Source organism: Nycticebus coucang, chromosome 19 (assembly GCF_027406575.1).
Source record: "Nycticebus coucang isolate mNycCou1 chromosome 19, mNycCou1.pri, whole genome shotgun sequence".
Lineage (NCBI taxonomy): Eukaryota > Metazoa > Chordata > Mammalia > Primates > Lorisidae > Nycticebus > Nycticebus coucang.
In genome coordinates this window covers 54,021,376-54,035,772 of record NC_069798.1, presented here as the reverse complement: position 1 = coordinate 54,035,772, position 14,397 = coordinate 54,021,376, and the positions used below count along the sequence as shown (strand labels likewise).

The window sequence follows — 14,397 nt, the reverse complement described above, 5'->3', positions numbered from 1 at the left end:
AGCAAATGAATTACTAATAACAGGGCTGGGCTTCTGAGCTCAAAGTGCTTTCCCCAGCACTCTGAGCCCTACCACAGTGTAAAAACATTGCAGAGCACTGAGAACTTTATTTTTCCAAATAACATTTCCTTTCCACAAATTAAAACTACTCAGCAATTATTTCAACAGAGCTTTAGTTCAGATGCTGCTAAAGGACTTATGCAATGCTCTGCTTAAAGAGAGGGCAGGAGGGGCGGTGCCTGTGGCTCAAGGAGTAGGGCGCCGGTCCTATATGCTGGAGGTGGCGGGTTCAAACCCAGCCCTGGCCAAAAACCACAAAAAAAAAAAAAAAAAAAGCCCCTCCCCCCCAGCCTATACCTCCTTACTCTCTTCCCTACACCCTCACCCACCCCTGCCCCATTGTTCCCTAGAAACCATTTGTTCCCCAACTCCTCACCACGCTATTAAATTCCTTCATGAGGGTAGAGTTTCAGTCTTCGGTGTGCGTGGGGATAGGGATTGTGATTTACTCGAGAAAATGGCTAAGTTGTGAATACTTGCTTTTGCTTTAAAGACCTGTATGGATGAGCTGGGCGGGGCTGTTATTTGTAGTAGGAGTCGTGCAAATGGCAGGGCTCAGTGGCTTTACAGATGATTTTGCACTCATCCTTCAGTTTTCCCGGATTCCTTCCTTTTACAGCCGCGGTGCGGGGAGGAGTCATGGCAGTGCCCTTTGTGGAGGACTGGGACTTGGTGCAAACCCTGGGAGAAGGTGCCTATGGAGAAGTTCAACTTGCTGTGAATAGAATAACTGAAGAAGCAGTTGCAGTGAAGATTGTAGATATGAAGCGTGCCATAGACTGTCCAGAAAATATTAAAAAAGAGATCTGTATCAATAAAATGCTAAATCATGAGAACGTGGTGAAATTCTAGGGTCATAGGCGAGAAGGCAATATCCAGTATCTGTTTCCGGAGTACTGTAGTGGGGAGAGCTTTTTGACAGAATAGCACCAGACATAGGCATGCCTGAACAGGATGCTCAGAGATTCTTCCATCAACTCATGGCAGGGGTGGTTTATCTACATGGTATTGGAATAACTCACAGGGATATTAAACCAGAAAATCTCCTATTGGATGAAAGGGATAACCTCAAAATCTCTGACTTTGGGTTGGCAACAGTGTTTTGACATAATAATCGGGAACGTTTGTTGAACAAGATGTGTGGTACTTTACCTTATGTTGCTCCAGAACTTCTGAAGAGAAAAGAATTTCATGCAGAACCATTTGATGTTTGGTCCTGTGGAATAGTGCTTACTGCAATGCTGGCTGGAGAATTGCCATGGGACCAGCCCAGTGATAGTTGTCAGGAATATTCTGATTGGAAAGAAAAAAAAACATACCTCAACCCTTGGGAAAAAATCGATTCTGCTCCTCTAGCTCTGCTGCATAAAATCCTAGTTGAGAATCCATCAGCAAGAATTACCATCCCAGATATCAAAAAAGATAGATGGTACAATAAACCGCTCAAGAAAGGGGCAAAGAGGCCCCAAGTCACTTCAGGTGGTGTGTCAGAGTCTCCCAGTGGATTCTCCAAGCACATTCAATCCAATTTGGACTTCTCTCCATCTAATAGTTCTAGTGAAGAAAATGTGAAGTACTCCAGTTCCCAGCCAGAACCACGGACAAGTCTGTCCTTATGGGATGCCAGTCCCTCATATATTGATAAACTAGTGCAAGGAATCAGTTTTTCCCAACCCACGTGTCCTGATCATATGCTTCTGAATAGTCAGTTACTTGGCACCCCAGGATCCTCACAGAACCCCTGGCAGCGCCTGGTCAAAAGAATGACACGATTCTTTACCAAATTGGATGCAGACAGATCTTATCAGTGCTTGAAAGAGACTTGTGAGAAGTTGGGCTATCAATGGAAGAAGAGTTGTATGAATCAGGTTACTGTATCAACAACTGATAGGAGAAACAATAAACTCATTTTCAAAGTGAATTTGGTAGAAATGGATGAGAAGATATTGGTTGACTTCCGGCTTTCTAAGGGTGATGGTTTGGAGTTCAAGAGACACTTCCTGAAGATTAAAGGGAAGCTGAGTGATGTGGTGAGCAGTCAGAAGGTCTGGCTTCCTGGCACATGATTAATCCATTAGGGGATTCCTGGTGAATATAGTGCTGCTATGTTGGCATTATTCTTCCTAGAGAAGATTATCTTATTCTGCAAACTGCAAACGATGGTTCCTGAAGAGTTCACGACCCTCTTTATCCAAACACCTTCTAATTCTTTTTGTATGTTCTACATACAAATAATACCTGTATTTTAATTGTAAGTAAAACTTTGGGGACAAGATGGCTAGAATTCATTCAATAGTTCTTCGTCTGTGTTCGGTGACTGGATTTGAAACCCATCTGGTGGAAATAGAGTTTCAGGGGACTTTACCAGCTTGTATACCAATGTAATATCTCATTTTTTTAAATCCAGAAAGTATATATATCCTCCATGTTGATCTGATCATAAGGATGGATTAGTAAGGGCTTAACTTTGTGACTTTGGGGGATAGATTTATGAGTCTGTCAAGTGAGGCTAACTTCAAAGAATGCATCCCCAAGATTTGTACTTACATTTTCACAAGGGCCTGATCAGTTATACAAACCTGTTTTGAATGATAATGATTAATTGAAATTGCCAGTCTGTGTTTTTTCCAGTGTAGTTAGTAATATATAAAGTGCTGGTTTGTGTTTCAAGTAGAAGTTGAGCATAAACTCTAGTGCTTAACTAACTTTGAGAATTACTGTTGCACATTTTAAATATTTTTCTATATTTCTACTTTCACAGTCATATTTTAATTCTTTACTACTGAAATAAATTCTATTTTGAAAATGAAAAAAAAAAAAGAGAGGGCAGGAGGTACCCTGAGGTCTCTCTTCTCAAATGTCACAGATCCAGCAAAGAACTTAAGGTGTCCAAAGAACATATCATGGAGAACAAGGGAAGGTTATTTTTTTACAGACTTGTAATCATAGGGTGCTGTCTGCTGAGGTCCAAGTCCAAATGACATGACTTTTTCATTCAATGTGGGAAATAAAATAGAGCTAATATTTTAATTGATGTCTTAAAATAGATATTATAATATCTCGAACAGACCAGGTTTCATACATGGAGGAGGTGGTGGAAAAGCATAATTAACCCTCCATATTTTAGGATTTGAAAAAGTTCAAATATATGTCAAATAATTATTCAAATAAGTACTAATGTATCACCTCCCCTGACCCATCACAGTGTGCAAAATTTTGGCTTTGACTTTCAAAATTCTCCCCAGCTATGAGAGCTTTGGCCCATGTTTGGCCACTTTGGGCACTTTTGTTCAGTGTTTCCATTGTTTTGGGTGATGCTGGGGAAAAGCTATCATCTGAAGACACCTTTACAGTTTTCAGAAACACTGGTGTCAAGTGGAAGAGGCACAAGTTCTAATTTGCACTGTTTAGAAGATGGCCTCTTTTCTTGCTCAGTAAAATACCCAGTGGCTGATATCATAATAATGGTGTTGACACACTAACCAAAAAGCGGTGTCAGTCAGAAGTGGGATAATCCAACCCAGAACACAGAAAAAACATCATCAAGAACAGGGCAGACAGTATGCAGTCTGAATCCAGTCGTCCCAGGAGTGTGCCTTCCCTCAAATACCACTGGAGAGATAATGTATTCGGTAAATAGAGCTGATGCCATTGAACACTCAGTTCCCAGAACTCAGTTTTAGCTTCTGTTGCTGGTCTGCTGGTGGGGGACCCTACACACTGCTCATGGTGACATGAATATTTTTAGAGGCATGTCATGTTATTTCTCACCATGGAATATGAGTTTCTGTGGATATTACCATCCATGTCCAGAGACTTGGCCAATGACAAGGACACCCCTAAGAACTGGCTCTCAAGCTGTTGAGACAAACCAGAGACTGAAGACTTCCATGCTGAGGATTCTGGCCTGGTCCATGGTGAATTCATCAAGGTGATGTCCTGGTGATTCTCTCTCTTTTTTTTGCATATCCTCATGCAAAGTTGTCTCACAACACTCTTTCAGTGTTGAGCTCCAAGTAAACATCATGTCTGCCATCTAAAAGGCGAGGAAACTCAGGCAGTGAGCTGTCAGTAACTTGCCCAAGTTACACCCAACTTTGTTCTGGAGCCAGGATTCATGCACGGGACAAGTGGCTCTTTGCATGGTAACTGGCTTACCTTTGTAATGAGAGAACCAGACTGACGCCATCTTGGATGAATGACGCCATCTTAGAAGTTAAGTTTCATTTTCTCCGCCATTTTGTTGCGAAAGTTTCACTTTCCTATAAAAGCAGGCATTTCCCGGAAATCATGGGTCACCGGCCCCCATCAGGAACCGCCCTCTGGATCAGGCCATATGGCAGGCCCAGTGGCAGCCAATCCAGAAGCAGTCCCTTTGTTCAAGTTGTATACACCCACTTTGCTGTGCTGCATTATAAAAATCCCCTGCTTCAGAGCTCGGGGCTCCTGGCTTGGATCCGTTGCAGCGGAGCCCCGGGAAGCCCAGGCTTGAGCTTGTAACAATAAAGGCTCTTTTGCTTTTGCATCAGAATCGGCTCCCTGGTGGTCTTTGGGGACTTCGTGATCTGGGCACAACAGTAACTCTGCATGGGAAGCTGTTTCCTCTCCTTCTTCCCTTCTAACCTGGTCTTACTCAATTTTTACCCCTACACTTGGCACAATATACAATAGTTAGTGGGCCCTGAAATGTTCTAAATAAACAATGAGTGAGTGCCTAAATTCTGGCTTCACAACTTCCAGCATTTGACCCTAGCTAATCCCTGAGCCTTGGGTGTCTGACTCATAGAATGGAGATGTCAATGCCTGCTCACGCTTCCACAGTGGTGTTTAGGCACCTAATGAGTTTGGGCTTGTGAGCATGCTTACACAAGACTAAAATAGTCTTTTAAAGTGATTTCGACTCTAAAATATGTTTTAACCCACCACCTCCGGTATATGGGGCCGGCGCCCTACTCCTTGAGCTACAGGCACTATCCAGGAAAAAAACGTTTTTAAAATAAAATGACAAGATATCAGAGCTATAAGTGATTATCTGGCCCAACCCTCCCTGTTGAAGAAGCGATGAGAATGATTTGCCCCAAGAAAGAAGACTTGACCTTGTAATGATGGAATATGGATGGGAATTTGGTCCTAGGAAAGTGGTGTTTCTACTGTCATCTGACTGGAAAGGTGGAGCAGATTCCCTCTTTCCCAGACAGGATTTGAGGGACACCCAGGTCATCCCAGAGAACATCCTAATTCCAGTGTGTAGGACAAATCCAGTGCTTCCAATTCTCTCTCCTCATCTCTGGTACCTTAACGCCGAGAGTGTTTCCTAAGTAACTATGAAGCTGGGTCACTCTCTGCTCACATCATTACAACCGAGCAGAAACTGGATTGTTAGATTAGAGCTTGTGGAGAGTAACCTCCACATTGGTGGTAAATGAGGAAACAGAAAGATGGAGGGAGGGGGTGGGGAAGGTGAATCCCCAAATAAAGGGTGAGGTTTTGACTTTAATGTTGTGAAAGATCATGAGGAGGAACATGGAGAAGTTGGAAATTGATGCATGACAAGGTGGGAAGGAGATTGGGGGGTGGGGGGAGGCCATGAAGAAAACCAATGATTCCCAGCACTACTTGGGGGATAGTGGGGGTTAGTTGAGACAAGCCCCTCTGCCCTGTCCTCCACCCAGACAGCACCTTACCCTTGGGGAAGCCCTGTCTAACTCGCAGAAAACCTCCCCAGGTGTCCAAGCGTGCAGTCCTCCGGAGCTTATTTTTCTTAAGCTGTGAGGAAAATAGAGCTGAAAAACAGCCTTCTCTTCCATGAGGACCTTAGCACTCAGGATCCCTGTCAGGTACTCAGCACTGTGGATTAGCTTTCCCACTGTGATGATGGAGACCCTGTGTATTTCAGCAGTCAATGTATTTCCCTTCTGCATATGGTATGACACATGTCCTAAATTTTACATAAATTAAAATTCATGCAATTATTACGTTAACATAAGCCCTTTGTAAGAAATCAAGCAATATCAAAGACAGATTAAAAAGTATCCTCCTAGCTCAACACCCATAGCACAGTTGTTATGGCACCGGCCACATACACCAAGGCTGGTGGGTTCGAACCCAGCCTGGGCCAGCTAAACAATAATGACAACTGCAACAGAAAATAGCCGGGCGTTGTGGTGGGCGCCTGTAGTCCCAGCTACTTGGGAAGCTGAGGCAAGAGAATAGCTTAAACCCAGGAAGGAGTTTGAGATTGCTGCCAGCTGTGAGGCGGTAGTTCTCTACAGAGGGCAACATAGTAATACTCGTCTCAAATAAATAAATAAATAGTATCCTTCTACTTCCCCTCTCTCATTCGATGCTCAGAGCTTAACCACTTAGAATTTTCTCTACTCCTATCTTTCTCTCAATATATGTCTACCTATCATTTATCTAACCTATCCAGCATCTGTATTTCTTATATAATTTTAGTGTTTTGATGTCTTTATTTTTTTGAATGAACTAGATAGACCATGAACGTTGCTTTGCAAATTGCTTTTTTACCATTTACCATGCTGTAACATGGATGTTATTTGCTTAACCAGTTTTCTTTTCTTTCTTTCTTTTTTTTTTTTTTTTTTGAGACAAAGTCTCACTCTGTCGCTCTGGCTAGAGTGCCATGGCATCATCATAGCTCATAGCTACCTCAGACTTATTGCCTCACCCTCCCAAGTAGCTGGGACTACAGTTGCCCACCGCAATACCCAGCCAGTTTTTTTCTATTTTTAGTAGAGATAGAGTCTGGCTCTTACTCAGGCTGGTTTCGAACTCCTGAGCTTAAGCAATCCACCCAACTCTGCCTCCCAGGGAGCTGAGATTACAGGCCTGAGACACTGAGCCTGGCCATGCTTAACCAGTTTTCTACAATGAAATATGCGTATTATCTCAGTTTTTTTTTGTTTTTGCAAACTGTGCTAGAATGCACATCTTTACAGATGAATTCTCTGTGCACCTGTACAAGTATATTTGTAGGGAAAATTCACAGACGTAAAATCACTGGGTCTGACGGTAAATGTATTTTTATTTTTAATTTTTCTTTCTTTATTTATTTTTGAAGCAGAGTCTCAGGCCTTTGCCCTGGTTAGAGTGTCGTGGTGTCACTGCTGACAGCAACCTCAAACTCCTGGGCTTCAGCTCCTTTTGCCTCGGCCTCCCAAGTAGCTGGGACTACAGGCGACTGTTACAATGCCTGGCTATTTTTTTTGGTTATAGTTGTCATTGTTGTTTTGGCGAGTGCGGGGTAGATTCGAACCTGCCAGCTGCAGTGTATGTGGCTGGCACCTTAGCCGCTTGAGCTAAAGGCACCAAGCCTATTTTTATTTTTCAGAGATGGGAGTTCACTATGTTGCTCAAGCTAGGCTTGAACTCCAGGCCTCAAGTGATTCATCCGCCTCAGCTTCCCAAATTGCTAGGATTACAGGTGGGAAGATAAGTGTATTTAACACTTACACAAAACCTGCCAAATATCCTCCAAAAAAATCTGTTCCAAATTAGACATTTTCAGCACAAGTTGTTCAACATTGGATATTACCGATGTCTTGCTAGTATGATGAATAAAAATGGTACACTCTTGTAGCTGATTTGCATTTCTCTGATTGCTAGTGAGACAGAACTTCTTTTCACATGTTAATTGCCATTCGTATCCTTTTTTTTCTGGATTAGTCATGCAAAAATGAAAACATCTCTGTTCAATAAGATATTACTATGAAGGGATGGTAATGGGTGCAAAAATACAGTTAAATAGAATGAGTCAGATCCAGTATTTGATACTACATCAGGGTGACAATAGTCAACAATAATTTATTGTACTAAATATTCAAAATAACTAAAAGAGTTGAACTGAAGTGTTCCTAACCCAAGGAAATGATAAATGCTTAAGGCAGTGGTTCTCAATCTTCCTAATGCCACAATGTATTTTCATTGTTAAAAAGGGGTCGCGACCCACAGGCTGAGAACCGCTGGCTTAAGGTGATGGATACCCTCATTACCCTGATTCAATCATTACACATTGTATTCCTGTCTCAAAACATCACATGCACCTCATGAATATATACACACCTATTATGTACACATAATAATCTACAAAAAAATTTTTTTTAAATATCATTATGAACTGTATCCCTTAAAATTCATATGTTGAAATCTTAACTGCCAAAGTAATGGTATCAGGAAGTGGGGCCTCTGGGAGGTAATTAGGTCATAAGGGTGAAGCCCTCATGAATTGAGATTTGTGCCCTTAAGGAAGTGGCCACAGAAAGCTCTGGCCCTCTTTCCTGCCATGTGAGGACACAGCCGGAAGTTGGTAGCTTGTAACATGAAAAATGGCCCTCATTTGAGCCCAACCATGGCAGCAACACCTGATCTTGACCTTCTAGCCCCCAGAACCATGAAAAATAAATTTCTGTCAGGTACCCAGTCTGTGGTACTTTGTTATAGCAGGTTGAATGGAGTAAGGCAGATATGTGTATTTTCTGAAGTATGGATAAAGGCAAAAAATGAGCTAAAGTCATTGATGGAGTCGGCCGATTATACATGTAACATGTGCATTTGGAGACTTGTTATAAAAATAATATTCTAAAGGTTGCATGGATACAGACAAATTCTAATTTGAACAGAGGATAAATTTGTAAAGAGTATTTCCTTCAGGCAAATCTGATATAGAATATGAAAATCCAGACTTAGAGACAGATTTATTCAGGAAGAAATTATTTGCTTTACAAATGGTTTCACCATAGGATTCCCGTATATAGTCAGCTCCTCTGTGTGTATTTAAAATAAGATGCCCTCTTCTAAAACTGTGTTTAAGGACACAGTGTTCAGAACACATCTGATACATCAAGGAATGTAGGTCTCCTATAAAATATGTGCTGTTCTTACAGGTGAAGCTGTGGCACATTCAAAGATGTCTGGTGAGATGGGGAATGTACACAGGGCATTTTCTCCACTTTTCTCTCCCTTTTCAAACAATAAAGAAAATAGAGTGAATATTCTGCCCTCTGGTAAGCACAAGATTATTGCTGGGATCAACCTGGGTATGACCAGGTGTGACCTGAAAGTGAGTGGCTATACTGCCCCGCGGCCCAGGGGTGGCCAATGTCCAGAATTTTCCAGATGGTGGAATAACAAATCCTCTCACTTAAAAGTGACATATAAAATAGACTTCTCCCCAATCTTCTAAGAGTTCATTAAAAATGTCCTTTTTTTTTTTTTTTGGCCTTTTCTTTTTTATTTATTTATTTATATTTTTTTATTGTTAAATCATAGCTGTGTACATTTGTGCAATCAAGGGGTACGATGTGCTGGTTTCATATACAATCTGAAGTATTCTCATCAAACTGTTCAACGTAGCCTTCATGGCATTTTCTTAGTTATTGTATGTAGACATTTGTATTCTGCATTTAGTAGGTTTCACCTGTACCCATTCTAAGATGCACCATAGGTGTGGCCCCACCATTACCCTCCCTGGACCCTAACCTCCCCCCTCCCTTCCCCTTCCTTGGCCCTTTCCCCATATTCTTGTGCTATAGTTGGGTTATAGCCTTCATATGAAAGTTATAAATTAGCTTCATAGTAGGGCTGAGTACATTGGATACTTTTTCTTCCATCCTTGAGATACTTTGCTAAGAAGAATATGTTCCAGCTCTGTCCACATAAACATGAAAGAGGTAAAGTCTCCATCTTTCTTTAAGGCTGCATAATATTCCATGGTATACATGCACCACAGTTTGCTAGTCCATTCAGGGGTTGATGGGCACTTGGGCTTCTTCCATGACTTAGCAATTATGAATTGGGCTGCAATAAACATTCTGGTACAGATGTCTTTGTTATATTGTGATTTTTGTCTTCTGGGTATATACCTAGTAAAGGAATTATAGGATCGAATGGCAGGTCTATTTTTAGATCTCTAAGTATTCTCCCGACATCCTTCCAAAAGAAACATATTAGTGTGCATTCCCACCAGCAGTGTAGAAGTGTGCCCTTTTCTCCACATCCACGCCAACATCTCTGGCTTTGGGATTTTGTTATGTGGGATACTCTTACTGGGGTTAGGTGATATCTCAAAGTAGTTTTGATTTGCATTTCTCTGATGATTAAGGATGATGAGCTTTTTTTCATGTGTTTGTAGATCGTGCATCTGTCTTCTTTAGAGAAGTTTCTCTTTAAGTCCCTTGCCCACCCTGAGATGGGATCACTTGTTCTTTTCTTGCTAATACTTTTGAGTTCTCTGTGGATTCTGGTTATTAGACCTTTATTGGAGGTATAACCTGCAAATATTTTCTCCCATTCTGAGGGCTGTCTGCTTGCTTTACTTACTATGTTCTTGGCTGTGCAGAAGCTTTTTAGTTTGATCAGGTCCCAGTAATGCATTTTTGATACTGCTTCAATTGCCTGGGAGTCCTCATAAAATATCCACCCAGGCCGATTCCTTCAAGAGTTTTCCCTGTACTTTCTTCAAGTATTTTTATAGTTTCATGTCTTAAGTTTAAATCTTTTATCCGGTGAGAGTTATCTTAGTTAATGGTGAAAGATGTGGGTCCAGTTTCAGTCTTTTACAGATCGCCAGCCAGTTCACCCAGCACCATTTGTTAAATAGGGAATCTTTTCCCCACTGAATGTTTTTAATTGGCTTGTCAAAGATCAAATAACAGTAAGTAGCCGGATTCATCTCTAGGTTCTCTATTCTGTTTCAGACATCTACTTCTCTGTTTTTGTGCCAGTACCATGCTGTTTTTATCGATTTATAGTGATCTCAGGTATGGTGGCGTGATTCCTCCTGCTTTGTTTTTATTTCTGAGTAATGTTTTGGCTATTCGAGGTTTTTTCTGATTCCATATAAAATGAAGTATTATTTTTTGAAGATCTTTAAAGTATGACAATGGAGCTTTGATAGGAATTACATTAAAATTATATATTGCTTTGGGTAGTATAGACATTTTAACGATGTTGATTATTCCCAGCCATGAGCATGGTATGTCTTTCCATTTGTTAACCTCTTCAGCTATTTCTTTTCTTAAAGTTTCATAGTTCTCTTTATATAGATTTTTCATGTCCTTTGTTATATAAACTCCCAAATATTTCATCTTCTTTGGCACTAATGTGAAAGGAACAGAGTCCTTGACTGTTTTTTCAGCTTGGCTATTGCTGGTATATATAAAGACTACAGATTTATGGGTGTCAATTTTGTAGCCTGAGACATTGCTATATTCCTTGATCACTTCTAAAAGTTTTGTAGTAGAATCCCTAGTGTTTTCCAGATATACAATCATAACATCTGCGAAGAGTGAAAGTTTGACCTCTTCTGACCCTATGTGGATACCCTTGATCACCTTTTCTTCCCTAATTGTAATGGCTAAAACTTCCATGACAATGTTAAAGAGCAATGGAGACAATGGGCAACCTTGCCTGGTTCCTGATCTAAGTGGAAATGATTTCAATTTAACTCCATTCAATATCATGTTGGCTGTGGGTTTGCCGTAGATGGCTTCTATTAGTTTAAGAAATGTCCCTTCTATACCAATTTTCTTAAGTGTTCTGATCATGAAATGATGCTGGATATTATCAAAAGCCTTTTCTGCATCAATTGAAAGAATCATATGGTCTTTATTTTTTAGTTTGTTTATGTGCTGAATTACATTTATAGATTTACATATATTGAACCAGCCTTGAGACCCTGGGATAAATCCCACTTGGTCGTGGTGTATAATTTTTTTGATGTGTTGTTGGATTCTGTTTGTTAGGATATTATTGATTATTTTTGCATCAATATACATTAGTGATATTGGTCTATAATTTTCTTTTCTTGTTGGGTGTTTCCCTGGTTTAGGGATCAAGGTGATGTTTGCTTCGTAGAATGTGTTGGGTAGTATTCTTTCTTTTTCTATATTTTGGAAGAGGTTTAGTAATATAGGTACTAGTTCTTCCTTAAAGGTTTGGTAGATTCTGAGGTAAAGCCATCTGGTCCTGGGCTTTTTTTTTTTTTTGTAGGGAGATTTTGTATAGTTGATGCTATTTCACTACTTGATATAGGCCTGTTCAACATTTCCCCTTTGTTCTGGCTAAGTCTTGGTAGGTGGTGTACTTCCAAGTATTGGTCGATTTCTTTCAGATTTTCCTATTTCTGAGAGTAAAGTTTCTTGTAAAATTCGTTAAGGATTTTTTTGAATTTCTGAGGGGTCTGTTGTTATTTCATCTTTACCATTTCTGATTGATGAAATTAGAGAGTTTACTGTTTTTTCCTGGTTAGGTTGGCCAAAGGTTTATCTATTTTATTGACCTGTTCAAAAAAACAGCTTTTGGATTTATTGATCTGTTATATAATTGTTTTGTTTACAATTTCATTTAATTCTGCTCTGATTTTGGTTATTTCTTTTCTTGTGCTGGATTTGGGGTTGGAATGTTCTTCCTTCTCTAGTTGCTTGAGATGTCCCATTAAGTTTTTAACTTCCTCTCTTTCCATTTTCTTGAGGAAGGCTTGCAGTTCTATAAATTTCCCTCTTAGGACTGCCTTTGCAGTATCCCAGAGGTTCTGGTAATTCTTGTCTTCATTGTTGTTTTGTTCCAAAAATTTGGTGATTTCCTTCTTAATCTCGTCTATAACCCATGTATCCTTCAGCATAAGGTTGTTTAGCTTCCATGTTTTTGTATGGGTATGCATGTTCCTGTTGTTATTGAGTTCAACTTTTATTCCATGATGGTCTGAGAAGATGCAAGGAATAATTTCTATTTTTTAAAATTTGCTGAGGTTAGATTTGTTGCCTAGGATGTGGTCAATTTTGGAGTATGTTCCATGAGCTGATGAGAAAATGTGTATTCAGTTTTGTTGGGATGAAATGTTCTGTAGATGTCTGTTAAGTCCAGATGTTGAATGTTTAAGTTTAAATCTAAGATTTCTTTGCTTAGCTTCTTTTTGGAGGATCTATCCAGCACTGCTAAAGGGGTGTTAAAATCTCCAACTACTATGGAAGTGGAGGAAATTGAGTTGCTCATGTCTGTTAGAGTTTCTCTTATAAATTGAGGTGTGTTCTGGTTGGGTGCATAAATATTAATAATTGAAATCTCATCATATTGTGTATTACCTTAAACAAATATGAAGTGTCCATCCTTATCCTTCCTTATTTCTGTTGGTTTAAAGCCTATTGCATCTGTGAACAGTATTGCAATGCCTGCTTTTTTCTGCTTTCCATTTGCCTGGAATACAGATGACCATCCCTTCACCTTGAGTCTATATTTGTCTTTTAATGTAAGATGCAATTCTTGTATGCAGCAGATATCTGGCTTGAGTTTTTGTATCCAGATAGCCAACCTGTGCCTCTTTAGAGGACAGTTTAAACCATTCACATTAATTGAGAATATTAATAAGCCTTTCGAGAGTCCAGTGGACATTTTTAATTCTTTTGCGACTGTGGAAGTTGGAATCTGATCAAAATTTTCTGGGTGGGTTTACTTTTGTGGTGGAGGATTATGCTGGTCTTTATGGAGAATAGGTCTAAGAATATCCTGGAGAGCTGGTGTAGTTATGGCAAATTTCTTCAACACGTGAATGTCATTGAAGTATTTAATTTCTCCGTCATAAATGAAACTCAGTTCAGCTGTGTACAGGATCCTGGGTTGAAAGTTATTTTGTTTTAGGAGATTAAAAGTCGATGACCATCCCCTTCTAGCTTGAAAGGTTTCAGCAGAGAGATCTGCAGTTATTCTAATATTCTTCCCCTTGTAGGTGATGGTTTTCTTTCATCTGGCTGCTTTCAGAATTTTCTCCTTCATATTAACTTCAGTGAAATTGATTATGATGTGTCTGCGGGATGTCTTATTTGGGTTGAGTCGTGCTGGAGTTGTGAAACTGTCTGCTATCTGAAGTTCAGAATGTTTTGGCGTGTCTGGAAAGTTCTCATTCATTATCTCATGGAGAAGAGACTCTGTGCCTTGTGAAGCCACTTCATCGCTTTTGGGGATCCCTATAAGATGAATATTGGTTTTCTTCTAATTATCCCAGAGCTCTCTGAGAGAGTGATCTGTTTTTGCCCTCCATTTCTCTTCCTCTTTGAGAGTTTGGGAGCATTCAAAAGCTTTGTCTTCAATGTCAGAAATCCTTTCTTCTGCTTGCTCCATTCTGTTACTGAGGGATTCTACTGTGTTTCTCAGATCTTTGAGGGCTGCAACTTCTTGTCTCAATGTGTCAAAATCTTTGGTCATTTGCTCTTTGAATTCATTGAATTCTTGAGACATCTTTTGGGTTACTGCTTGGAATTCTAATTCGATCTTATTTGCTATCCAGATTCTGAATTCGATCTCTGACAGCTCAGCTATTTGTTT

The 14,397-nt window shown here is 40.0% G+C and overlaps 1 pseudogene across 1 annotated transcript; it reads left to right on the top strand.

Annotated features, from left to right (window-relative positions):
* The first annotated feature begins 498 nt into the window (after window positions 1-498).
* Window positions 499-2,323, top strand: LOC128571802 (serine/threonine-protein kinase Chk1-like; annotated as a pseudogene). Its single transcript, XR_008375979.1, has one exon. The product of XR_008375979.1 is annotated as a serine/threonine-protein kinase Chk1-like (transcript).
* The last annotated feature ends 12,074 nt before the right edge of the window (window positions 2,324-14,397 follow it).